The sequence below is a fragment of the Lutra lutra genome, chromosome 14 (genome assembly GCF_902655055.1).
Source record: "Lutra lutra chromosome 14, mLutLut1.2, whole genome shotgun sequence".
Taxonomy (NCBI): Eukaryota; Metazoa; Chordata; class Mammalia; order Carnivora; family Mustelidae; genus Lutra; species Lutra lutra.
This window is the reverse complement of record NC_062291.1, coordinates 707,956-734,491: the sequence shown is the minus strand read 5'-3', so window position 1 is coordinate 734,491 and position 26,536 is coordinate 707,956. Positions and strand designations below refer to the sequence as shown.

Genomic DNA, 26,536 nt, shown 5'->3' with positions numbered 1-26,536 from the left:
TCAAAGGATCTGTCCAACAAGAAGATCTAACAATTTTAAATATCTATGCCCCTAATGTGGGAGCAGCCAACTACATAAACCAATTAATAACAAAATCAGAGAAACACATCAAGAATAATACAATAATAGTAGGGGACTCTAACACTCCCTTCACTGAAATGGACAGATCATCCAAGCAAAAGATCAATAAGGAAATAAAGGCCTTAAATGACACACTGGACCAGATGGACATCACAGATATATTCAGAACATTTCATCCCAAAGCAACAGAATACACATTCTTCTCTAGTGCACATGGAACATTCTCCAGAATATATCACATCCTCAGTCCTAAATCAGGTCTCAACTGGTATCAAAGGATTGGGATCATTCCCTGCATATTTTCAGACCACAATGCTCTGAAGCTAGAACTCAATCACAAGGAAATTTGGAAATAACCCAAATACATGGAGACTAAACAGCATCCTTCTAAAGAATGAATGGGTCAACCAGGAAATTAAAGAAGAATTGAAAAAATTCATGGAAACAAATGATAATGAAAACACAATGGTTCAAAACCTGTGGGACACAACAAAGGCAGTCCTGAGAGGAAAATATATAGTGGTACAAGCCTTTCTCAAGAAAGAAGAAAGGTCTCAGGTACACAACCTAACCCTACACCTAAAGGAGCTGGAGAACGAACAAGAAAGAAACCCTAAACCCAGCAGGAGAAGAGAAATCATAAAGATCAGAGCAGAAATCAATGAAATAGAAACCAAAAAAAAAAAAAAAAAAAAAAAAAAAACAATAGAACAAATCAACAGAACTAGGAGCTGGTTCTTTGAAAGAATTAATAAGATTGATAAGCCCCTGGCCAGACTTCTCAAAAAGAAAAGAGAGAGGACCCAAATAATAAAATCATGAATGAAAGAGGAGAGATCACAACGAACACCAAAGAAATACAGACAATTATAAGAACATACTATGAGCAACTCTACGCCAACAAATTTGACATTCTGGAAGAAATGGATGCATTCCTAGAGACATATAAACTACCACAACTGAACCAGGAAGAAATAGAAAGCCTGAACAGACCCATAACCAGTAAGGAGATTGAAACAGTCATCAAAAATCTCCAAACAAACAAAAGCCCAGGGCCAGACGGCTTCCCGGGGGAATTCTACCAAACATTTAAAGAAGAACTAATTCCTATTCTCCTGAAACTGTTCCAAAAAATAGAAATGGAAGGAAAACTTCCAAACTCATTTTATGAGGCCAGCATCACCTTGATCCCAAAACCAGACAAGGATCCCATCAAGAAAGAGAACTACAGACCAATATCCTTGATGAACACAGATGCAAAAATTCTCGCCAAAATACTAGCCAATAGGATTCAACAGTACATTAAAAGGATTATTCACCATGACCAAGTGGGATTTATTCCAGGGCTGCAAGGTTGGTTCAACATCCGCAAATCAATCAATGTGATACAATGTGATACAATGTGATACAATGTGATACAATAAAAGAACAAGAACCATATGATAGTCTCAATAGATGCTGAAAAAGCATTCGACAAAGTACAGCATCCCTTCCTGATCAAAACTCTTCAAAGTGTAGGGATAGAGGGCACATACCTCAATATATTATCAAAGCCATCTATGAAAAACCCACCGCAAATATCATTCTCAATGGAGAAAAACTGAAAGCTTTTCCGCTAAGGTCAGGAACACGGCAGGGATGTCCGTTATTACCACTGCTATTCAACATAGTACTAGAAGACCTAGCCTCAGCAATCAGACAACAAAAGGAAATTAAAGGCATCCAAATCGGCAAAGAAGAAGTCAAACTATCACTCTTCGCAGATGATATGATACTATATGTGGAAAACCCAAAAGACTCCACTCCAAAACTGCTAGAACTTGTACAGGAATTCAGTAAAGTGTCAGGATATAAAATCAATGCACAGAAATCAGTTGCATTTCTCTACACCAACAACAAGACAGAAGAAAGAGAAATTAAGGAGTCCATCCCATTTACAATTGCACCCAAAACTATAAGATACCTAGGAATAAACCTAACCAAAGAGACTAAGAATCTATACACAGAAAACTATAAAGTACTCATGAAAGAAATTGAGGAAGACACAAAGAAATGGAAAAATGTTCCATGCTCCTGGATTGGAAGAATAAATATTGTGAAAATGTCTATGCTACCTAAAGCAATCTACACATTTAATGCAATTCCTATCAAAGTACCATCCATTTTTTTCAAAGAAATGGAACAAATAATCCTAAAATTTATATGGAACCAGAAAAGACCTCGAATAGCCAAAGGAATATTGAAAAAGAAAGCCAAAGTTGGTGGCATCACAATTCCGGACTTCAAGCTCTATTACAAAGCTGTCATCATCAAGACAGCATGGTACTGGCCCAAAAACAGACACATAGATCAATGGAACAGAATAGAGAGCCCAGAAATGGACCCTCAACTCTATGGTCAACTCATCTTCAACAAAGCAGGAAAGAATGTCCAATGGAAAAAAGACAGCCTCTTCAATAAATGGTGTTGGGAAAATTGGACAGCCACATGCAGAAAAATGAAATTGGATCATTTCCTTACACCACACACGAAAATAGACTCAAAATGGATGAAGGACCTCAATGTGAGAAAGGAATCCATCAAAATCCTTGAGGAGAACACAGGCAGCAACCTCTTCGACCTCAGCCGCAGCAACTTCTTCCTAGGAACATCGCCAAAGGCAAGGGAAGCAAGGGCAAAAATGAACTATTGGGATTTTTTCAAGATCAAAAGCTTTTGCACAGCAAAGGAAACAGTTAACAAAAACCAAAAGACAACTGACAGAATGGGAGAAGATATTTGCAAACGACATATCAGATAAAGGGCTAGTGTCCAAAATATATAAAGAACTTAGCAAACTCAACACCCAAAGAACAAATAATCCAATCAAGAAATGGGCAGAAGACATGAACAGACATTTCTGCAAAGAAGACATCCAGATGGCCAACAGACACATGAAAAAGTGCTCCATATCACTCGGCATCAGGGAAATACAAATCAAAACCACAATGAGATATCACCTCACACCAGTCAGAATGGCTAGAATTAACAAGTCAGGAAATGACAGATGCTGGCGAGGATGCAGAGAAAGGGGAACCCTCCTACACTGTTGGTGGGAATGCAAGCTGGTGCAACCACTCTGGAAAACAGCATGGAGGTTCCTCAAAATGTTGAAAATAGAACTACCCTATGACCCAGCAATTGCACTACTGGGTATTTACCCTAAAGATACAAATGTAGTGATCCGAAGGGGCACGTGCACCCAAATGTTTATAGCAGCAATGTCTACAATAGCCAACCTATGGAAAGAACCTAGATGTCCATCAACAGATGAATGGATAAAGAAGATGTGGTATATATACATACACAATGGAATACTATGCAGCCATCAAAAGAAATGGAATCTTGCCATTTGTGACGACGTGGATGGAACTAGAGGGTATCATGCTTAGCGAAATAAGTCAATCGGAGAAAGACAACTATCATATGATCTCCCTGATATGAGGGAGAGGAGATGCAACATGAGGGGTTAGGGGGGTAGGAGAAAAGTAAATGAAACAAGATGGGATTGGGAGGGAGACAAACCATAAGTGACTCTTAATCTCTCAAAACAAACTGAGGGTTGATGGGGGAGGGGGGGTTGGGAGGGGGGGTTATGGACATTGGGGAGGGTATGTGCTATGGTGAGTGCTGTGAAGTGTGTAAACCTGGCGATTCACAGACCTGTACCCTGGGGATAAAAATATATGTTTATAAAAAATAAAATTTAAATTAAAAACAACAACAACAACAACAAAACAAGACCCATCCATTTGCTGCCTACAAAAGACTTATTTTAAATCTAAAGACATCTGCTGGGGCACCTAGATGGTTCAGTCAGTTAAGCGTCTGCCTTTTGCTTGGTTCATAATCCCAGAATCCTGGGATTGAGTCCCACATCAGACTCCCTGTTGAGCTTGTGCTCTCTCTCACTCGGTCTCTCTATCAAAATAAATAAATAAAATCTTAAAAAAAAAAAAAGACATCTGCAAATTGAAAGTGAGGGGAATGGAGAACCATCTATCGTGTTAATGTATGCCAAAAGAAAGCTGAAGTAGTCATACTTATATCAGACAAACTAGATTTTAAGCCAAAGATTGTAACAAGAGATGAAGGCCATTTTATCATAATGTCTACCCATCAAGAAGATATAACAACTCTAGGTATTTATGCCCCCAACTTGGAAGCACCCATATATATAAATCAATTAATAATAAAGAAGCTCATTGATAATAATACAATAATAGTAGGGAATTTTAACACCCCATTTACAGCAATAGACAGATCTTCTAAGCAGAAAATCAACACAGAAACAATGGCTTTGGATGACACACTGGACCAGATGGACTTAATGCAGAGATTCAGAACATTTCAACTGAAAGCAGCAGAATACACATTCTTTTTCAAACTCACATGGAACATCCTCTAGGACAGATCATATACTGGGTCACAAATCAGTCCTTACCAATCACAAAAAGACTGAGGTCATACCATGTATATTTTCTAACCATAAAGCTATGAAGCTTGAAGTCAACCACAAAGAAGAATTTGGAAAGATCAAAAATGGAGTTTCAAGAACATCCTATTAAAGAATGAGTAGGTTAACTAGGAAATTAAAGAAGAAATTAAGGACGATGGAAGCAAATGAAACTGAAAACACAACAGTCCAAAATCTTTGGGATGCAGCAAAGATGGGCCTAAGAGGGAAGTACATTGCAGTACAGTCCTACCTCAAGAAGCAAGAAAAGTCTCAAATATGCAACGTAACCTTACACCTAAAGGAGCTAGAAAAGGAACAGCAAATAAAGCCTAAATCCAGCAGAAGAAGATAAATAATAAAGATCAGAGCAGAAATAAATAACAGAGACACAAGCAAACAAACATAGTAGAACAGATCAATAAAACTAAGAGCTGTTTCTTTGAAAGAATTAAGAAAATTGATAAAACCCTAGCCAGACTTATCAAAAAAGAATAGAGAAAGGACCCAAGTAAATAAAATCATGAATGAAAGAGGAAAGGTCACAACCAACACCATAGAAGTACAAACAATTATAAGAGAATATTATGGAAAATTATATGCCAACAAACGGGGCAATCTGGAAGAAATGGATAAATTCCTAGAAACCTACAAGTTACCAAAACTGAAACAGAAAGAAATAGAAAATTTGAACAGACCCATAACCAACAAAGAAATTGAAACAGTAATCAAAAATCTCCCAACAAATGAAAGTCCAAGGCCCAATGGCTTCCCAGGGGAATTCTACCAGTCATTTAAAGAAGAGTTTATGCAAGGACACCTGGGTGGCTCAGTTGGCTGGGGTGCCTGGGTGGCTCAGTGGGTTAAGCCTCTGCCTTCAGCTCAGGTCATGATCCCAGGGCCCTGGGATCGAGCCCCGCATCGGGCTCTCTGCTCAACAGGGAGCCTGCTTCCTCCTCTCGCTCTGCCTGCCTCTCTGCCTACTTGTGATCTCTGTCTGTCAAATAAATAAAATATTAAAAAAAAAAAAATAGAGCGGCGCCTGGGTGGCTCAGTGGGTTAAAGCCTCTGCCTTCGGCTCAGGTCATGATCCCAGAGTCCTGGGATCGAGCCCCGCATCGGGCTCTCTGCTCAACAGGGAGCCTTCTTCCTCCTCTCTCTCTCTGCCTGCCTCTCTGCCTACTTGTGATTTCTGTCTGTCAAATAAATAAATAAAATATTTTTTAAAAAAATAGAGAACAAACTGAGGGTTTATGGAGGGAGGGAGGTGGGGGATGGGCTAAATGGGTGATGGGTGTTAAGCAGGGCCCTTGTTATCATGAGCACTCGGTGTTATATGTAAGTAATGAATCACTAAATTCTACTCCTGAAACCAGTATCATGCTATATGTTAACTAACTAGAATTTAAATAAAAATTTGGAAGGAAAAAACATATAATTAATTACTAAAAGGAACCAAGTATACTTGGAAAAATACCTAATTCTCCATTTAAATTTTAAATGTTTCAATTTGGGGTGGCTTAGTCAGTTAGGTGTCTGCTTTTGGTTCAAGTCATGATCCTGGTGTCCTGGGTTCAAGCCCTACATTGGGCACCCTGCTCCATGGGGAATCTGCTTCTTCCTCTCCCTCTGTGCCTCCCCATCCCAATCATACTCTTACTCTCTCTTGCTCTCTCTCTCTCAAATAAATAAATAAAATCATTAACAAATAACAACAACAAAAATGTTTCAGTTCATGAGGGCTGATGGAGGGAGATGGGTGGGGTATGGGCTAAATGGTTAGATGGGTGATGGGTATTAAAAAGAGCACCTGTTGTAATGAACACTAGATGTTGTAAGTGATAAGTGATCGATCACTGAATTCTACTCCATAAACCAATATATGTTAACTAACAAAATTTAAAACCTAAATTTAAAAAAGTAAAATAAAATGTTTCAGTTTAAACATTTTCACAAAAAGCTATTTAAGAAAATATGGCAAATGTGGATAATTATTAAGTCTAGGTGATGAGTATACAACAATTCCTTATTTGTTATTCAGCATATTTTTTAAGTTTTCCTTTAAAACATCAGAAATAAAATATAAAACCATCCATAACAACAAAAATAATAACTGTGGATTCTTGTGTACATATGATACATTGTCTTACTTAAAAGTTGAAGAAATTGTGTGTATTAAACATAGAATCTCTCTGTACCAATGTTAACTCATCTCCAAGAAAAATTTTATGTGCCCACAAAACCTACCTCGAGAACTATTTTGAACTTTATAGTTCTTACTCTAAGAGTATTTCTAGTCAGAGTATTTTTCCTATTACTCAAACAGAATAAAGAGGAAATTATTCTTCCAAAAGTAAGAGATCTAACTATCTGAATTTGGAACCCCTGAGCAGGTTATACTTCTTATCTGAATATGGGAATGCAGAAGCCCAGAAAGTAACAAAAAACAATAAATGCAGAAAATAGATCCTTTTCTTTATGATGGGTTTTGCCCAGACTTCAAATCTGTAGCAAATGTGTATAGGGCGAGATTTTCTCTTTACCTGTCCTCAAAGGACCTAACCCAGTGCCTGGCCCTCAGAGACCTCAATATAGTCTCAGGCTTACTCAGCCATGGCCTGGAGCTGGAGAGGGAGGCTGTACTGACCATGGGCAGGGTGTCACCCAGACTCCAAAATTAGTGGATCAGTGACAGTGACACTGGACTGGAGTTTCAACTTCACAGATGGCCAAGGCTGAATTAGAGGAAATGTCTCTATCTGCTTGTCTGTGAGCACTATTAGGAGCATGACCTAGTCTATGAACTTCACCCAGGACATTTGAAGATCTTTTGACATTCTTCACCTTAGGAGGTAAGTTCCATGTCCCAGCCCCTTGGAACTGGACATATTTTTGAGTCTTGACTACAGAATATACTGAAAGGGTCCACATGACAAGTTCTAGGTCAGGTCTTAAGACACTGGCAGCTTCTACTTTGTTTCTTGGAACATTTGCTCAGGAGGAAACCAGAAGCCATATAAAAAGTACAACTACCCTAGATCCCCCAGAAAACCCAAACTAGCCATGTTAAGGGGTTGTATGAAAGGGACACTGCCTGGAAACTCCTACCGTTGTGGTGATCCCAACCCCATGCCAGACACATGAGGGAAGAAGTCCTGATCCCTGCAGCTACCTGAGAGACTCCAGGAAGAACTGCCACATTCATACCCATTAGTATGGCTACTCTGAGAGAAAGAGAGAAAGAAAGAAATACACAAACAAATGGAGAAAGAAGTTAAGGAAAGGGAGGAAGGAAAGAAGGAAGGAAGGAAGGAAGAAAAATAAATTTTTTGAAACTGAAAATAGCAAGTGCTGGTGAGAATGTGGAGAAATTACAACAATGGTGCCTGCTGGTGGGAATGTAAAATGGTTCAGCTGCTGTGGAAAATAGTATGGTGAGTCTTCAAAAAATTTAAACATAGAGTTACCATATCAGCCAGTAATTCCACTCCTAGGTTTTACCCAAAAGAACTAAAAGCAGAGACTCCAATAGATATTTGTACAATGATATGCACAACAGAATGATTTACAATAGCCAGAAGGTGGAAACAACCCAAAGGCCTATGAAAAGATGAACGGAGAGACAAAATGAGGTATAGTCCTACAATGGAATATTATTCAGCCTTAGAAAGGAAGGAAATTCTGACCCCTGAGACAACATGGATGAAACTTGAAGAAGAAAGGAAATACTCCAGTATTTCACTGTGTGATTCCACTTATATGAGGTACCTAGACTAAAGAAATTCAAAGAGACAGAAAAAATTGGGGTCACAAGTGGCTCACAGGAGGAGGAATAGGGAACCGTTGCTTAATGAGGACAGAGTTCTGTTTAGAAAGGTGACAAAGCTCTGGAGATGGATGCTGGTGGTGGTCACAGAGCGTGTGAATGTACTTAATGCCACTGAACTCTACACTCGAGAATGATTAAAATGGTAAATTTTGTCATGCACATTTTACTACAATAAAAAAAGGAAACAACCCCAGGACTGTGAGAAATGATTAATCATTGTTTTAATCTATTAAATTTGGTAAGAAGACCTATCATTGTTGCTGTTATATAAATCAAGCACAGACTGCCCATCCATTTCATTCCTAAGGGCATTGTGACCCATTAGCCTCCCTCAAATATGCTGCGGTTCAAAACATCCTGATTTCTACTTAGTCCCAACTAGTCATAAAAGTCACCTGCTCAGGAGGCCTTTTGGAGGTCTCACACTGCCACTGGGCCTCAGTCTCCCTGGGACTTCATGCTCCTCACTGCCGTTCTGCCTGGGATCTTGCCCTCCTCTCTGAAATAAGAGAACATGTCTCAATGGCAGTATTTCCCAGCAATCCTGGCCCCAAGGGACAGCAACTACAGAGCTCTTCAAGGATATTGCTGTCTCCTTCACTGACACATTCCTCAACATCTTAACTAAGGGGTATCCTCTGGGTCCCCAGGCAGATGCAGCATGGGGGTACAAGTCAACACAGTAAGCCTCTTCTAGCATTTCTATCTCCCTATCTCCCTGTCCATTAGGTTCCTCCCTCTCACGATGCCAGGAAAGTATTTAGCGTCTCAGCCTTGCTGACAGTTGGTCAATCAAGCAAACAGCTCCCGAACTTCCCCCTGATAATCCAAATCACACGTCCCATCCACACCCTGTACCAGCTCCAGAGGCCAGGATGGCAGGCAGGCCAAACCTTCACCTGTGTCTCTACGCCTACCTCTCTTTAGAAAAGGAAACAAATGGAAAGAAAATGAAGGGTTTTTCTGCCTTACACAAGATAAAACTTCATGGCAGAATATACAACTTGATCTTCTGGGAGAGGACTGAAGCTGGAAATAAATATGAACGTGTTGACACATTTCTGTGTTTTAAAAAGGCTTGATCACTGTTCCCATGGCTTTTGAAAGACAAGAACATGATGTGGAAGAAGACAGACAAAAGGTCTGTTTTCATTGCATCCAACTGTGCTGCATTTTCACTGGTCCTGGCGGTTCTATGAATGGCAATACGATCCCAAGCCAGCCTGTGGTCCTTACAGCATCTAGTCAGTTTTCATGGGAATACAGACACCCAGAATATATAGAACTAAGAATGAAAACTTCAAGGGGATTTTTTGCTCCCCCTCATTTCTTGAGAGTTATTATTTCTCACATGCCAACTTCCTTCAGTTATTAATCTCATCAATATCTGTCATTATTTTTTAGCATACAATGAAAATAATCAAAAATAAAATCTAAAACCATCTGAGTCAGACAATAAACTATTAAGAGGAGAAAGATAGGAAGTAAAGAAAAGAACACAAGGGAAGGAAATAGAAAAGAAGACAAGCCAAATCAAAATGAGTTTTTAGATATGAGCAAACAATATATCATGAAACACCTTCCTTCCACAGGGAGGAAAAAAACACTTAGTAGGAATTTTCTCATCAGTTTTCCCAACCATCATGGTGCAGCTCTTCTGCTAATGAATAAGAAGTGGTAAAAAAGAGAAAGAGAGAAACCAAGAAACTACAGAGAACAAACATGGTTTACCAGAGGGGAAGGGGTGGGGTGATGGGTGAAATGGGGGATAGTTGAAATACATAATGGGAATAAAGAGTGCACTTCTTGTGATGAGAGCACTGTGTGATGCATGGAATTGTTGAATCACTCTATTGTATACCTGAGACTAATATAACACTGTATGTTACCTATACTGGAATTAAAATTAAATTAAAAAGTAATGGAAAAAGCAAAAACAAAAAACAAAGAAACAAAAAAACCACAGGGCCTAATAATTTGGCACTCTAAGCATTCATTTCCTCAGATGTGAACCCGCCCCACAGTATATGTTTCTACGATTGTCCTTTTTAAAAACATACTTGTATAGCTTTCTATACATAGTACATGAAATAATGCAGAAAACTTGAGAAATAAAGACAAGCAAGGGAAAAAATTAACCCAGTTGCAACCTCTAACAAAACCACTGTTAGTTTTTATAAAACAGCCATTATTGTTATTACTATTTTTATTATTCTTATTATTCCCTATGATCTTAGATTCCAGTGTCTGCTCTTGGCACATCCCTCGCTTTTATTTATTACAACTTATACTTCTCCTATTACTTCTATACATTTCTGAGAAACTGAAATGCAAAATAATTATCATAATACTGCAACTCACAAGTAAGACAAAATAAAATAAATTAAAAAGAGGAGCTTCTGGGGAAGATGGCAGAATAGGAAGACCCTGAGTTCATTTCCTATCATGGATACAACAAGGTAATACTCACATCAGAGCAAATAACCCAGAAAATGACCTGAAGATTGGCACAAAAAAACTCCACAACTAAGTGTGAGAAGAGGCCACATCAAAGAGGGTAGGAAGGACAAAGATGCAGTCAGGGCTAAATGGACCTGCATGACTGTCCCAGAGAAGGAGGAACACTGTGAGCCTGGGAAAAGGACAAAAATAGACCCCCACACAGGGAGCCCACACAAGGAATATGAATCCCCATAACATTTGGCTTTGAACACCAGCAGGGCCAAATTTCATGAGTTCTTACAACCAGGGGGACTTAAAACTTGGAATTTTAAGAATCAGCAGGTTCAGGGGCCCCTGGGCGGCTCAATGGGTTAAGCCTCTGCCTTCGGCTCAGGTCAGGATCTCAGGGTCTTTGGATCGAGCCCTGCATCAGGCTCTCTGCTCAGCGGGGAGCCTGCTTCCCCCTCTCTCTCTGCTTGCCTCTCTGCCCACTTGTAATCTCTCTCTCTCTGTCAAATAAAATCTTTTTTTTTTTTTTTTTTTAAGTCAGCAGGTTCCACTCTGGGATAGTTGCGAAGGTGAGGGGAAACTGAGTCCCTACCCTTAAAGAGCACAACAAACAGTCGCTATTTCCCTCCCCTCCCCCTATCATAAACACACAGCCACCTGCAGAAACCAGTGCATGGACCACCCTGCTAACACTACATCTCCCACCCCCATGCACTTTGTGGATCCACCCCTCCAATAGGTCCCTGGCTAGAAACCATCCATCCTCATGTCACAAGCTTGGCAGTTCACAGGTAGCCCCAACAGGGGCCAGCAACATGCCAAAGTAACTCCTGCCCTACCAAGCGGGAAAGAAAACCACACAAACCAGTAAGACTGCAATGGGCTGCAGGAAGACAGTGGTCTGACTACAGGCCCCACCCAACAACAAAAGCTTGCCAGAGGACCCCTCCACAGTTTAGTGCTACTGCATCTCTGGCAAATGCCCAGTCTGACTCAACTCAAGCCCAGTGTGGCCCCAGACTGGTCCAAACACTAGAAGAAGGAGAAGAATGGATCTGTGACTTGGAGAACAGAGTAATGGAAAGCAATTAAACTGAGAAGATGAAAGAAAAAAAAAAAACAATACAAAATGAGAATGGACTTAGGGAACTCAGCCACACCACAAAGTGTAATAACATTTGCATCACAGGGATACCAGAAGGAGATTCCCCCTGCTTGCTCACTCTCCCTCTGCCTCTCTCTCAAATAAATAAATGAAATATTTTAAATAAATAAATAAGAATAAAAAGTTCTTGCACAGCAAAGGAAATAATCAGTACAACTAAAAGACAACCTTCTGAAAGGGAGAAGATATTTATAAATATTATATTTAATAAGGAGTTGGTATCCAAAGTATATAAAGAAATTACATAATGCAACACCAAAAAACAAATAATCTATTTAAAAATGGGCAGAAGATATGAACAGACATATCGCCAAAGAAGACACCCACATGACCCAACAAACACATGAAAAGATGCTCAACATCACTCATCATCAGGGAAATGCACATCAAACCTACAAGGAGACAAGGAGATATCACCTCATACCTGTCAGAATGACTAAAATCAAAAACACAAAAATAAATAAATAAATAAATAAATAAATAAATAAATAAATAAATAAATCTGGGGGTTGTAATGTGCAGCATGGTAACTATAGTTAATAATACCATGTAGGATATTTGAAAGTTGCCAAGAGAGTAAACATTAAGAGTTCTCATCACAAGAAAAGCATTTTCGTAACTATGTAATCATGACGGATGTTAACCAGTCTTATTGTGGTGATCATTTTGCAATATATGCAAATAGTAAATTATTATTTCTGTCACCAGAAACTAATATAATGTATGATAATTACATTGTAATAAACAAATATTTAAAAATTATCTTTGGGGGCGCCTGGGTGGCTCAGTGGGTTAAGCATCTGCCTTCGGCTGGGGTCATGATCTCAGGCTCCTGGGATGGAGCCCTGCATCGGGCTCCCTGCTTAGTGGAGAGTCTGCTTCTCCTGCTCCCTTTGACCCTCCTCCCCACTTGTTCTCTCTCTGTCACAAATAAATAAATAAAATCTTTTTTAAAAATCATCTTTGTTTAGCTTCACAGCTGTCCATGTGACAAGTCAAATTTAATTAAGTCGAAGTAGGGATGTGACTTTGAGCCGGACAAGAGTGTCTTTTCCCTTAAATGTTTCTTAATATCTTCCTTATAACAATTTGAGCCAATTAAATTTTATCTGGGGATCAAATTAAAATTCTGAGGTGCTTTAAGTTTGCCAGCCTAGAAAGCCACTGCTGGGGGCAGACAGACGGGATGAGGCCAGTTCCCACGGAGTGAATACTGACATCCCACGTGATCTGAGTTACGAGTGAACACAAATTGTAAATAAAAATACCTTCCCTTTGGGGTGCCTGGGTGGCCTGGTCAGTTGGTTAAACATCTGCCTTCAGCTCAGGTCATGATCCCAGGGTTCTGGGATCAAGCCCCATGTTGGGTTCTCTGCTCAGCAGGAACCTGCTTCTCCCTCTTTCTTCTACTTCCCCTGGTTGTGCTCGCTCTCTCTCTGTCAAATAAATAAATAAAATCTTAAAAAAAAAAATGAGCTTCTCTTAAACCTATTTTGTTTTTATTGAAAAGCTTTGATTTACCATTTTCTTTTTTTAGTCATGGATTGATTATCCCATAGGGTTAGTTATTGCTGAAGAGAAAGATTGTTTATCTTGTTGAACTTCCCTTATTTAATGAGGCCATGCCTGGACTCTCCCTACTGAAAGCCAAGTAGGACTTACATTAGTAATTTGGGGGCATCTGTTAGATGTGTCCTAGGGGTGTTGCCACAAAGTTATCTATAAATCTTATTTTTGTGAATACAATGATATATAATAACATATAAAGTGAGCTTGATATTTTAAAGGAGTTGTTTAACGAAAATTTCAACAATACTCTTGTTATATAAACACTCTGTTCCTAATTGCTTTGCTTTTGAAGTTTTGATCTTTAAAAATATCAGATTTTTATTAATCAGGCACATCCACAAATGTTGTAAAAACTCATTTCAGAATCACCAGGAAAAACAAAACAAAACAGAGAAGCAACACCTGCAACACAAGAAGCCGAAGACTCTAAACAAGAAATGAAAATCTCTAATCTCTGGGCCCAAGTAGATTCTTCGTTGGGTACAGGGGAAGGGAGGGGATGAGGGGCAGGTGAAATGACAACGTTTTCTCTTTTTTAAAGATTGTATTTATTTATTTGAGAGAGAGAGAGAGTGAGAGAGATCATGAGAGTGGAGAAGGTCAGAGAGAGAAGTAGAGTCCCTGTGGAGCTGGGAGCCGGATGTGGGACTCGATCCCAGAATGTGACCTGAGCTGAAGGCAGTTGCTTAACCAACTAAGCCACCCAGGTGCCCCAAGACAAAGTTTTCTATGATATTTTGATCTGGGGTAGCAGTAGCATGTGGATAATTATATAATAAAAGATTTCATATAGTCGTTGAGTAGTTCAACATTTTTTAACTTTTAATAATAACCATTGCAGGGGCACCTGGGTGGCTCAGTCATTAAGCATCTGCTTCTGCTCAGGTCATGATCCTGGGGTGCTGGAATCAAGCCCTGCATCAGGCTCCCTACTCCGCGGGAAGCCTGCTTTCTCCCTCTCCCACTCCCCCTGCTTGTGTTCCCTCTCACACTGTGTCTCACCCTGTCAAATAAATACATAAAATCTTAAATAATAATAATAATAATGACCATTGTAGGATGATTTTTTTCTATTATATAGAAATATATATTATAGGGGCGCCTGGGTGGCTCAGTGGGTTAAGCCGCTGCCTTCGGCTCAGGTCATGATCTCAGGTTCCTGGGATCGAGTCCCACATCGGGCTCTCTGCTCAGCAAGAAGCCTGCTTCCCTCTCTCTCTCTCTCTGCCTTCCACTCCGTCTACTTGTGATCTCTCTCTGTCAAATAAATAAATAGAAAAAAAAAGAAATATATATTATAATTGCTTTTCCAGGTATCTGTGGGCTTCAGTTCTACTAATTTGCTAATCTCAGGTCTTCAGTGCTCTCTTGTTACCAGGATCTCAACTAAGAACATATATCATGTGGTTCAGTTGTCATAACCTTTCTAAAAGTGTCTGTGCAAGACATTTACACTTTGCTCCTTCATAATTATAGCCTAAACTTTTTTTTTTAAAGATTTGATTTATTTATTTGAGAGAGAGACAGTGAGAGAGAGCATGAGCGAGGAGAAGGTCAGAGGGAGAAGCAGACTCCCCATGGAGCTGGGAGCCCGATGTGGGACTCGATCCTGGAACCCTGGGATCATGACCTGAGCCGAAGACAGTCGTCCAACCAACTGAGCCACCCAGGCGTCCCATAGCCTAAACTTTTTATGGTTAAAAGCAACCACAAGACTTTTGAAGATCTTATGAAATCAAAAGGAAGTTTGTGATTGCATTGAACTTGCATTTACTTCATACAATCTAACCATTCCCAAATACAATAAACTCTAGATTATGTAATTAAATATTTCCACCTTGGTTTTTTTTCAACTTTCGTATTGACTTAGCTAACATTTGGAATTGTTACCTTGGCGAGAAGGCATAGCAGGAACTAGATTTATAGCTCTACTGCCTGGGTCAAATTTTATCAGCCAACTCTTCACAGATACTGAAAACTAAACATGAAAAATTACAGCCTAGAAAATTTATGTCCACATGAAAACCTTCACAAGGATATTTAAGGCAACTTACTCATATTGCCAAGACTTGAGGCAACCAAGATATCCTTCAGTAGGTGAAGGGATAAATAAACTGTGGTCCATCTAGACAATGGAACACTATTCAACACTAAAAGGAAGTGAGCTATCAAACCAGGAAAAGACATGGAAGAAACCTAAATGCATATTGTCAAAAGAAGCCAATCTGAAAAGTCTACATACTCTGTGATCCTAACAATAATCACATTCTGGAAAAGGCAAAACTATGGTGACAATTAAAAAAAAAATCAGTGATTTCCAGGGATTGGTAGGAGCGAGAGATAAATGGAGCACAGAGGATTTTTACAGTATGATACTATAATGGCAGAAACACGCCATTACACGTTTACCATAAAACGTACAACACCAAGAGTGTATGTAATGTAACCATGGTCTTCAGATGATAATGATGTGTCCATGCAGATTTACCAATTGTAACAAATGTCCCCTCCACTGAGGGCTGCTGATAGTGGTAAGGCTGTGCGTTTGGGAGGCAGGGGGTATATGGGAAATCTACTGTCTGATCAATTCTGTTGGGAATTTAAAACTACTTTAAAAAATAAAATATTTTTTTTTAAAAAAATGTAGTTTGGGGTGCCTGGGTGGCTTAGTCGGTTAAGCATCTGACTCTTGGTTTCAGCTCAGGTTAAGATCTCAGGGTCATGAGATCGAGTCCCATGCCAAGCAGGAACTCGGCAGCATCAGTTTGAGTTTCTCTCCCTCTGCCCCTTCCCTGTGTGTGCCCTCTCCGTCACCCTCAAATAAATAAGAGATAAGGTATTTTTTTTTAATTTTTGCCTAAATTGTCACAGTAAATCTAGTTTTCTTCACAACCAAAATTTTACAAGTGATTTAAATCACTTTCTCCCTCATGTCTCACTCCTCCAGTGCCAGTGAGCACAAGCGACACAAGCCAATGCCCCCTCCTACGCTTCCCTGCTTCCTCGCGACCAAACAGTGCCTCACTTAAATAACAGAAAATCAGTTATATGTGCTCTCTTTCTTATTAGTCGGCTCGGTATCGTTTCTTAAATTCTCCTTCATTTTTTGATCCTGATTATCAAACCCCCAAAAATTAGAAACTTGGATTTTAAGAACAGATCCTGCTGCCAGTGCCTTGTTTAATGCAGCTGTGGTTGCATGATATATGCTAGCCATTGGAAGGCAATACACTCATAAATCAAGGGCTCCAGACTTTTCTATAGCTGATCTGCTAAAAAAGTACAAGTGCTTGTGGTGGTTTGGATTACTAAACACTACAGCTGTCACATATTGTAGGAATAAAGCTGCCACTGGAGCTCTGAAACTGAAATTCAGAAATATAGATATTTATTTAAATATATATGTGCTGCAAGTATGTAATTATTATATTTCATATTTTTATACATAAACATCACTTTTAAAATTATTTTTATTAACATATAATGTATTATTTGCTGCAGGGGTACTGGTCTGTGAATCATCAGGCTTACACATTTCACAGCACTCACTATAGCACATACCCTCCCCAGTGTCCATCACCCAGCCATCCTATCCCTTCCCTTCCATTTGCCAGCAACCCTCAGTTTGTTTTGTAAGATAGAGTCTCTTATGGTTTGTCTCCCACCCATCTTGTTTCATTTTTTCCTTCCCTACTGCCCACAACCCCCTGCCTTACCTTTTAAATTCCTCATATCAGAGAGATCATATGATAATTATCTTTCTCTGACTTATTTCATTCAGTTAATACCCTCTAGTTCCATCCGCATCATTTCAAATGGCAAGATTTCATTTCTTTTGATGGCTGCATAGTATTCCATTGTATATATAGATACAGATTCTTTGCCTCTTTGGTTAGGTTTATTCCTAAGTATCTTATGGTTTTTGGTGCAATTGTAAATGGAATAGACTCCTTAATTTCTCTTTTTTCTGTCTTGCTGTTGGTGTATAGAAATGCAACTGATTTCTGTGCATTGATTTTATATCCTGACACTTTACTGAATTCCTGTATGAGTTCTAGCAGTTTTGGGAAGGAGTCTTTGAGTTTTCCACATAAAATATCATATCCTTTGCAAAGAGTGAGAGTTTGACTTCTTCTTTGCCAATGCAAATGTCTTTTATTTATTTTTGTTGTCTGATTGCTGAGGCTAGGACTTCTAGTATTATGTTGAATAGCAGCGGAGATAGTGGACATCCCTGCCATGTTCCTGAACTTAGGGGAAAGCTCTCAGTTTTTCCCCCATTGAGAATGATATACGCTGTGGGTTTTTCATAGATTGCTTTGATAATATTGAGGTATGTACCCTCTATTCTACACTATGAAGAGTTTTGATCAAAAAAGGATGCTGTACTTTGTCAAATGCTTTTTCTGCATCTATTGAGAGTATCATATGGTTCTTGTTCTTTCTTTTTTTTTTTTAAGATTTTATTTATTTATTTGACAGAGAGAGAGAGATCACAAGTAGGCAGAGAGGCAGGGAGAGAGAGAGAGAGAAGCAGGCTCCCTGCTGAGCAGAGAGTCCAATGTGGGGCTCGATCCCAGGACCCTGAGATCATGACCTGAGCCGAAGGCAGAGGCTTTAACCCACTGAGCCACCCAGGCGCCCCTGTAATTCTCCTTTTTGATGGGGTCTTTGTCTGGTTTTGGGATCAAGGTAATGCTGGCCTCATAAAATGAGTTTGAAAGTTTTCCTTCCATTTCTATTTTTTTGAATAGTTTCAGGAGAATAGGTATTAATTCTTCTTTAAATGTTTGGTAGAATTCCCCTGAGAAGCCGTCTTGCTCTGGGCTCCTGTTTGTTGAGAGATTTTTGATGACTGCTTCAATCTCCTTATTAGTTATGGGTCTGTTCAGGTTTTCTATTTCTTCCTGGTTCAGGTTTGGTAGTTTATATGTCCCTAGGAATGCATCCATTTCTTCCAGATTGTCAAATTTGCTGGCAGATAGTTGCTAATTATATGTTCTTATAATTGCTTGTATTTCTTTGGTGTTGGTTGTGACCTCTACTCTTTCATTCATGATTTTATTAATTTGGGTCCTTTCTCTTTTCTTTTTGATAAGTCTGGCCAGGGGTTTATCAATTCTTTCAAAGAACCAGCTCCTAGTTTTGTTGATTTGTTCTACTGTTCTTCTGGTTTCTATTTCATTGATTTCTGCTCTGATCTTTATGATTTCTCTTCTCCTGCTGGGTTTAGGGTTTCTTTCTTGTTCTTTCTCCAGCTCCTTTAGGTGTAGGGTTAGGTTGTGTACTTGAGACCTTTCTTGTTTCTTGAGAAAGGCTTGTATCGCTATATATTTTCCTCTCAGGACTGCCTTTGCTGTGTCCCAAAGATTTTGAACAGTTGTGTTTTCATTTTCATTTGTTTCCATGAATTTTTTTAATTCTTAATTTCCTGGTTGACCCTTTTATTCTTTAGTAGGATGCTCATTAGCCTCCATGTATTTGAGCTCTTTCCAACTTTCCTCTTGTGATTGAGTTTTGGCTTCAGAGCATTGTGGTCTGAAAATATGCAGGGAATGATCCCAATCTTTTGATACTGGTTGAGACCTGATTTGTGACCCAGTTGTAATCTATTCTGGAGAATGTTCCATGTGCACTAGAGAAGAATGTGTATTTTGTTGCTTTGGGGTGGAATGTTTTGAATATATCTGTGATGTCCATCTGGTCCAGTGTGTCATTTAAAGCCTTTATTTCCTTGTTGATCTTTTGCTTGGATGATCTGTCCATTTCTGTAAGGGGGGGTGGTAAAATCCCCTACTATTATTGTATTATTTTCAATGTATTTAATTTTGTTATTAATTGGTTTATAAAACTGGCTGCTCCCACGTTAGGGGCATAGATATTTAAAATTGTTGGATCTTCTTGTTGGACAGGCACTTTAAGTATGATATAGTGTCCTTCCTCATCTTTTATAGTCTTTGGCTTAAAGTCTAATTGATCTGATATAAAAATGCCACCCCAGCTTTCTTTTGCTGTCCATTAGCATGGTAAATTGTTTTTCACCCCGTCACTTTAAATCTGGAGGTGTCTTTGGGTCTAAAATGAGTTTTTTGTAGACAGCATATTGATAGGTTTTGTTTTTTTATCCATTCTGATGTCTTGTGTCTTTCAGTTAGGGCATTTAACCCATTTACATTCAGGGTAACTATTGAAAGATAAGAATTTAGTGCCATTGTACTTCCTGTAAGGTGACTGTTACTGTATATTGTCTCTGCTCCTTTCTGGTCTATTACTTTTAGGCTCTCTCTTTGCTTAGAGGACCCATTTCAATATTTCCTATAGGGCTGGTTTGATCTTTGCAAATTCTTTTAATTTTTGTTTGTCCTGGAAGCTTTTTATCTCTCCTTCTGTTTTCAACAACAGCCTAGCTGAATATAGTATTCTTGGCTGCATATTTTTCTTGTTTAGTGCTCTGAATATATCATGGAGTCCTTTCTGGCCTGCCAGGTCTCTGTGGATAGGTCTGCTGCCAATCTAATATTTCTACCATTGTATGTTATAGACCTCTTGTCCTGAGCTGCTTTCAGGATTTTCTTTGTCACTGAGATTTCTAAGTTTTACTGTTAGATGATGGGGTGTGGACCTACTCTTATTGATTTTGAGGAGGGTTCTCTGTGCCTCCTGGATTTTGATTTTTTTTTCCTTTCGCCATATTAGGGAAATTATCCACTATAATTTGCTCTGATATACCTTCTGCTCCTCTCTCTCTCTCTTCTTCTTCTGGGTTCCCAATTATTCTAATATTGTTTCATCTTTTGGTATCACCTATCTCTCAAATTCTCCCCTGTGGTCCAGTAGTTATGTGTCCCTCTTTTGCTTGGCTTCTTTACTCTCTGTCATTTGGTCTTTTATATCACTAATTCTCTCTTCTACCTCATTTATCCTAGCAGTAAGAGCCTCCATTTTTTATTGCACCTCATTAATATCTTTTTTTATTTCAACTTGATTAGATTTTAGTTCTTTTATTTCTCCAGAAAGGGATTCTCTAATATCTTCCATGCCTTTTTCAAGCCTGGCTAACACTTTGATAATCGTCATTGTGAACTCTAGTTCTGATATATTACCAATGTCTGTATTAATTAAGTCCCTAGCCATTGGTACTGCCTATTGTCCTTTTTTTTGTGGCGAGTTTTCCCACCTTGTCATTTTATCCAGATAAGGATATATAAATGAGAGAATAAAATACTGAAAGATTGGCAAAGACCCTGGAAAATATATGCTAGCCAAATCAGTAGGGATCCAAAATCAGGGGGAGAAGAAAGGGGAAAATAAAAAATAAAAATAAATAAAAAATAAAAATTATATGTATATTAGACTGATGAATAGAACAGAGCCACCCATTTGATTTGGGTGTATTCTGGTCTCTTAGAAAAAATTACCTCCCAAAATTTTAAAGAAAGAAAAACTTATATATATCTACAAAAATAAGGGTAAACATGATGAAAGGATGGAATATGACTGTAACGATGAAAATTTAAAAGGATCATAAAAAAGGAATTGATAATATAAGTTGGTTGGAAAAAGAAAGAAAAAAGAGAAGAGAATGTGATCAGGTTGGAGACTAGAACAAGGCCGTGTGCTAGATTTAGGGTATATTTTGCTGCATTAGAAGAAATTGTATCCCAAAGTTTTAAAGAAAAAAAACCTATATGTATATAAAAAATAAGGTTAAATACAATGAAGGGATAAAATATGACTACAACAATGAAAAAAAATTTTTTTAAAGATTTTATTTATTTATTTGACAGAGAGATCACAAGCAGACAGAGAGGCAGGCAGAGAGAGGAGGAAGCAGGCTCCCTGCTGAGCAGAGAGCCCGATGCAGGGTTCGATCCCAGGACTCTGAGATCATGACCCGAGCCGAAGGCAGCGGCTCAACCCACTGAGCCACCCAGGCGGCCCACAACAATGAAAATTTTAAAAGATTTTTTAAAAAGGTATTGATAAGATAAAATAGTTTAAAAACATTAAAAGAGGAAAGAGGAAAAGCTAAAAAATAGAATAAGAAAAAAATAAAATTAAAAAAATTTAACTTTGCAAGATTAAAGGATCATGGGGAAAAGCCATGAATTCTATATGTTGCTTTGAAGTTCATCATCTCGTTGATCGGTGAACTTTGTCTTGGCTGGATGTTCTTGCTGATCTTCTGGGAGAGGGGCCTGTTGCCATGATTCTCAAATGTCTTAGCCTCAGGCAGAATTGCACCACCTTTGCCAGGGGCTGAGCTAAGTAATCGGCACGAATTCACACTCTGGAGCTTTTGTTCCCTGAATGCTTTCCGTACCACTTTGGAGGATGGGAATGAAGATGGCAACCTCCCAATATCGCACCTGGAGGAGCCAAGAGCTCAGGCCCCACTCCCCAGTATACCCGCAGAGAAAAGCAGTCAATCCCTCCCATGTCCCTGGTCTCCAGCTGCACTCTGTGCTCACCCAGTCTGTGACTGAGCATTTCTATCTCTGGTGCATGTCCCTGTTTGGAGTCTCCAAACCCATAAGGTGCCTGCCATGCTCCTGCACCACTCGTCCCAGAGAGGGAAGGTGAGTCTCTCCAGATCTGCCACTTGTGGGGTCCCTGATCAAAGAGCAGTGGCCTGTCTGTGCCACAGATCATGGTTTAAGGTCACCCCGAGCTGAGAGCTTACTCAGCTCCGTCTCCACAGCCAGCTTCCCTGCTCCAATAGCTGGGAGCTCCACCACCCTCAGGCACCCCCGCTCTTACTGTGACCCTGTGGGTCCTGAGACCACACTGTCCCCACAGGGGCTCCCCCCTTACCCCCTCCCCTGCTAAGCCTCTGGAACGATGTTCCCCTGTGCAGCAGACTTCTAAAAGTTCCGATTTTGTGCTCCGCTGCGCTGCTCCACCACTTGCCAGAAGCCTGCCCCTCCCCCCGCAGTCTCTCTTCCTGTATGTCCCTTCGGATTCACTTCTCCGCATGTCCTACCTTCCAGAAAGTGGTCGATTTTCCATTCATAGAATTGCTGCTCTTCTTCTCTTCTATCTCCTATCGAGTTTGTAGGTGTTCAGAATGGTTTGATAACTATCTAGCTGAACTCCTGTGACCTAATGATATTCCAGTCTCCTGCTCCACTGCCACCTTGCTTCCTCTCCTGTTCTCATGTTTTTATTGGCAGGTTTTGACTTGGTAAGAGAGGTCACAGCCCCAGGCTCAATCCTGACTTAAAATTTAAGTGATAAATTTCAGTTTATGAAGTTAAGTTTATAAATTTAAGTTCTGTAAAGTTAAGTTGAAAAGTTAAATTTGTGCATATAGAAGTTTCTCTTTAATATGAAAAGTCATATTGAAATGAAGGTCCTAGGTTTCCTGCTGTGTTTCCTAAAAGATTTAGTGGAAGTATGTGAGTGCAGTCATTTCCATCCATTTAAGGACTTCTTTTAATGTATGTGTGTGTGCATACACGTGTGTTTACTTACATATGTCTACCCCCATATCATGATAGTGTTGGTTTTAGTATACATTTATTGAAAAGAATTTGTAAGGACAGGGTGCCTGCATGGCTCAGTAGTTAAGCGGCTGCCTTCTGCTCAGGTCATGATCCCAGGGTTCTGGGATCGAGGCCCACATCAGGCTCCCTGCTCGGCGGGAAGCCTGCTTCTCCCTCTCCTGCTTGCCCTGCTTGTGTTCCCTCTCTCTCTGTCAAACAAATACATAAATTAAAAAAAAAAAGAACTTATAAGGACAGATTTAAGTTTTGTTATTAAATAAATTTATATTTAATCACGAAAGGTATATTCTTTTGAAAAACGAAAACAAATACATGTCAAGTCACAGGGAGATGACCCCTTAGATGCCCAGTGTCCACAGGCAGTAATCACTACAGTAAGGTTGAAAGTGTGAAGTTTCAAGCACCTTTCTGTCTACCCTTCTTTCTTGGTTGTCATATTCTTAAATTCACATTTTCATATCGAAAAATAATAGTAAAACGTATCTTTGTTTCCTAAGAAAAAGATGATACAACATCTATGCTGGGCATGAGGAAGAGGATCTCAACCAGGCAACTCATAGAATGTGCCAGAAAAATGTGGAACTGGCCGGTAAGTGGCCGTTCTTACTGCCTTGTGAGCCAGTCATTACATCAACATTTTTCTTTTTTCTTTTTTTTTTAAAGATTTTATTTATTTATTTGACAGAGATCACAAGTAGGCAGAGAGGCAGGCAGAGAGAGAGAGAAGGAAGCAGCCTCCCCACCGATGCGGGGCTCGATCCCAGGACCCTGAGATCATGACCTGAGCTGAAGGCAGAGGCTTTAACCCACTGAGCCACCCAGGAACCCCATATCAACATTTTTCTAAAATTAGACCCATCCTACAGGAAAGACTCTAGGAGGTGAGGGCTCATGTTGTCTTTCATAATTTTTCTGAGGCAGTGACTTTCTTGAGAGACATACCAAAGGGGTTAAATTTACTAAAAGAAATCTCTCCTTCCTTGTAATCGGCCCTGCACCTCCCCTTTCCAAGCGAGTGGGCAGAGGCTTCCAGAAAAGACCAAGATGGCTCTGTCCTGAGACTACTCAACTTTGACCAGCAGTTTGCATTCCCACTGGGAAGTTCTCCTCGACTTTGTCAGAAGGACTGAGTTCCACTTTGCTGAATTCCTCCAGTGATCTTTTGTTTCTCCTACTCATTAGCACTCTGGATGCCTGCCCAGCAGTAGAGAGCCCACCTCTTAGTTCGGTTCTGCTTAGGAGAGGGGGTGGTGGTAATGGTTGATGGCTGGGCCAATTTCTGACAAGGATGTTTCTTTAGATTTTGACTTCAACATCACTTTCTTCAGAGAGGCCTTCCCTGACTGCCCCAACTACATCAGCACCCCACACTGCCAGGTGACTCTATTTTATCTTGGTCCCTGCTCTTATCAGTACCTGCCATTAACTTATCGACTGGCTGGCGCAGAAGGATCCTCTAGAGCAGAGACTTTGTTTACCCCCATTGTCAAGGGCAGTGCCAGGCCCCAGAAGGGGTTCTGACCAGTTGATTGCCATAGGCTAGCAGAGGGTTTCCAAAAGCAAGTAGTTACTTGAATTTCATGTTTACATTCTGTGGTGTTGCTTCATACACATCGCTTGGTAAGATTTCCAGTTTTAAGGATAGAGAAGAGTGAATCCTATCCTTTAGGCACCACCCTGACTTTGGGAGAATTCTGGATGGAAATGCATTTCAAAATTAAGTTGCTAAAATGTCTTTAACTTGTGCCCGCTTCAGCGGCACATATACCAAAATTGGAAGGATACAGAGACGATTAGCATGGCCCTGTGCAAGGATGATATGCAAATTTGTGAAACGTTCCATATTTTTAATAAAACAAGAGGAAATCAGGGAGGAAGACAAACCATCAGAGACTCTGAATCACAGGAAACAAACTAAGGGTTGCTGAAGGGGCAGTGGCTGGGGGGATGGGGTAACTGGGTGATAGATATTAAGGAGAGCATGGGATGTAATGAGCGGTGGGTATTAGATAAGACTGACGTGTCATTGGGGCACCTGGGTGGCTCAGTGGGTTGAGACTCTGCCTTCAGCTCAGGTCATGATCTCAGGGTCCTTGGATCGAGCCCCACATCGGGCTTTCTGCTCAGCTGGGGAACCTGCTTCCCCCTCTCTCTACTTGCCTCTCTGCCTACTGTGATCTCTGTCTGTCAAATAAATAAAATCTTAAAAAAAAAAATGCGTCACTGACCTCTACCTCTGAAACTAATCATACATTATATGTAAATTAATTGAATTTAAATTTGAAATTTTTTTTAAAAATAAAATAAAATGTCGTTAGCTTTTAGGAAATGACACCCTTCCCTCCTGAGCAGTCGTGCCATTATCATCAGCTCCAGGAGAAGCATCTGCAAGGCAGACATGACAAGCTATAAGTCTAAGAACCGCAAGATTAAATCTAAGTTAAAATTTTACTCCAGCAAGGTAAGACCTTTTAGTTCTACTCTAATAACAACTTCTCCCAATTCCGAAGTTATGAATCAGAGATGGGGCCTAATGAAAGGGGGAGGACATCCTCCATCTCTCAGTTAACTGCCTGGATGGCTGTGCTGGCTCTCAGGGGGAAAAAAAAAATTAGGAGGTGACACCTTTCATTTTTCAAGTTAAATATTTTGTCTTTAAAAAAAAAAAAAAGCACGGGAGCTTTTAATACAAGAAACACAGATCACTAAAACTCTCTGGGCTGAGACGCTGTCCCTGGCTCCACGCCAAGTTACCCAGGACAGCCCCTCCCAGGCCAGGAGAAGGGCTGGGAGGAAACTACCTGTCCCAGCACAGCTGGGAGCCCCCCCACCACCACTTCTCCCCACCCATGAGAGCCACACCTGCAGCTCTTCAAGCAGCCCAAGGACCCTGCTCCATGGCAAGGTCAAGGGTTGGGGGTGGGCGGCTGGGGGGCTGTAGTTCTGCTGTCAGAGACCCAAGTCCATTGTGTTACCTGACTCCTGTTTTGCTCCAAGGGCTAGGGAAAACTAGAGAAAGTACCTGTTGCCTCTCTCATCTCCGTCTATTTCCCCATGGACACGTCCTGGCCCCACTTACTGTCCTCCAGGAATGCCCACTTCCTGCGCCAAGGTCTCACACACCAGCAAGGTGCAGGCTCCTTATCAGTCTGTCCCCGCCACGTCACTCCCAGACACACCCAATGCCCAGACTGGCCTGGGTTTCCAGGTTCCCTGACTTTGTCCTGTTTGGAATAGGACAGGAGGGCAAAAGGGGAGAAGAATGACCCTGTGTGGGTGGCTTCCAGGCTCAGGATCAGGCTGAGACAGACAGCGGGGAAGTCAAGGTTATTCAGATCAGAAATGAGCACTCAGAAGCTGATCCAGTACAGAGGTGTGGCTGCTGAGAAAGGGTGCATGTCATGGATTCGGGGACAAACCTGATTTTAGAATGCTCATGT

At 40.2% G+C, this 26,536-nt stretch overlaps 1 non-coding gene across 1 annotated transcript; it reads left to right on the top strand.

Annotated features, from left to right (window-relative positions):
• Nucleotides 1-24,839: 24,839 nt before the first annotated feature.
• LOC125085328 (U6 spliceosomal RNA) lies at nucleotides 24,840-24,945 on the top strand. Its single transcript, XR_007122861.1, has one exon. It is a non-coding gene; the product is annotated as a U6 spliceosomal RNA (small nuclear RNA).
• Nucleotides 24,946-26,536: the final 1,591 nt, after the last annotated feature.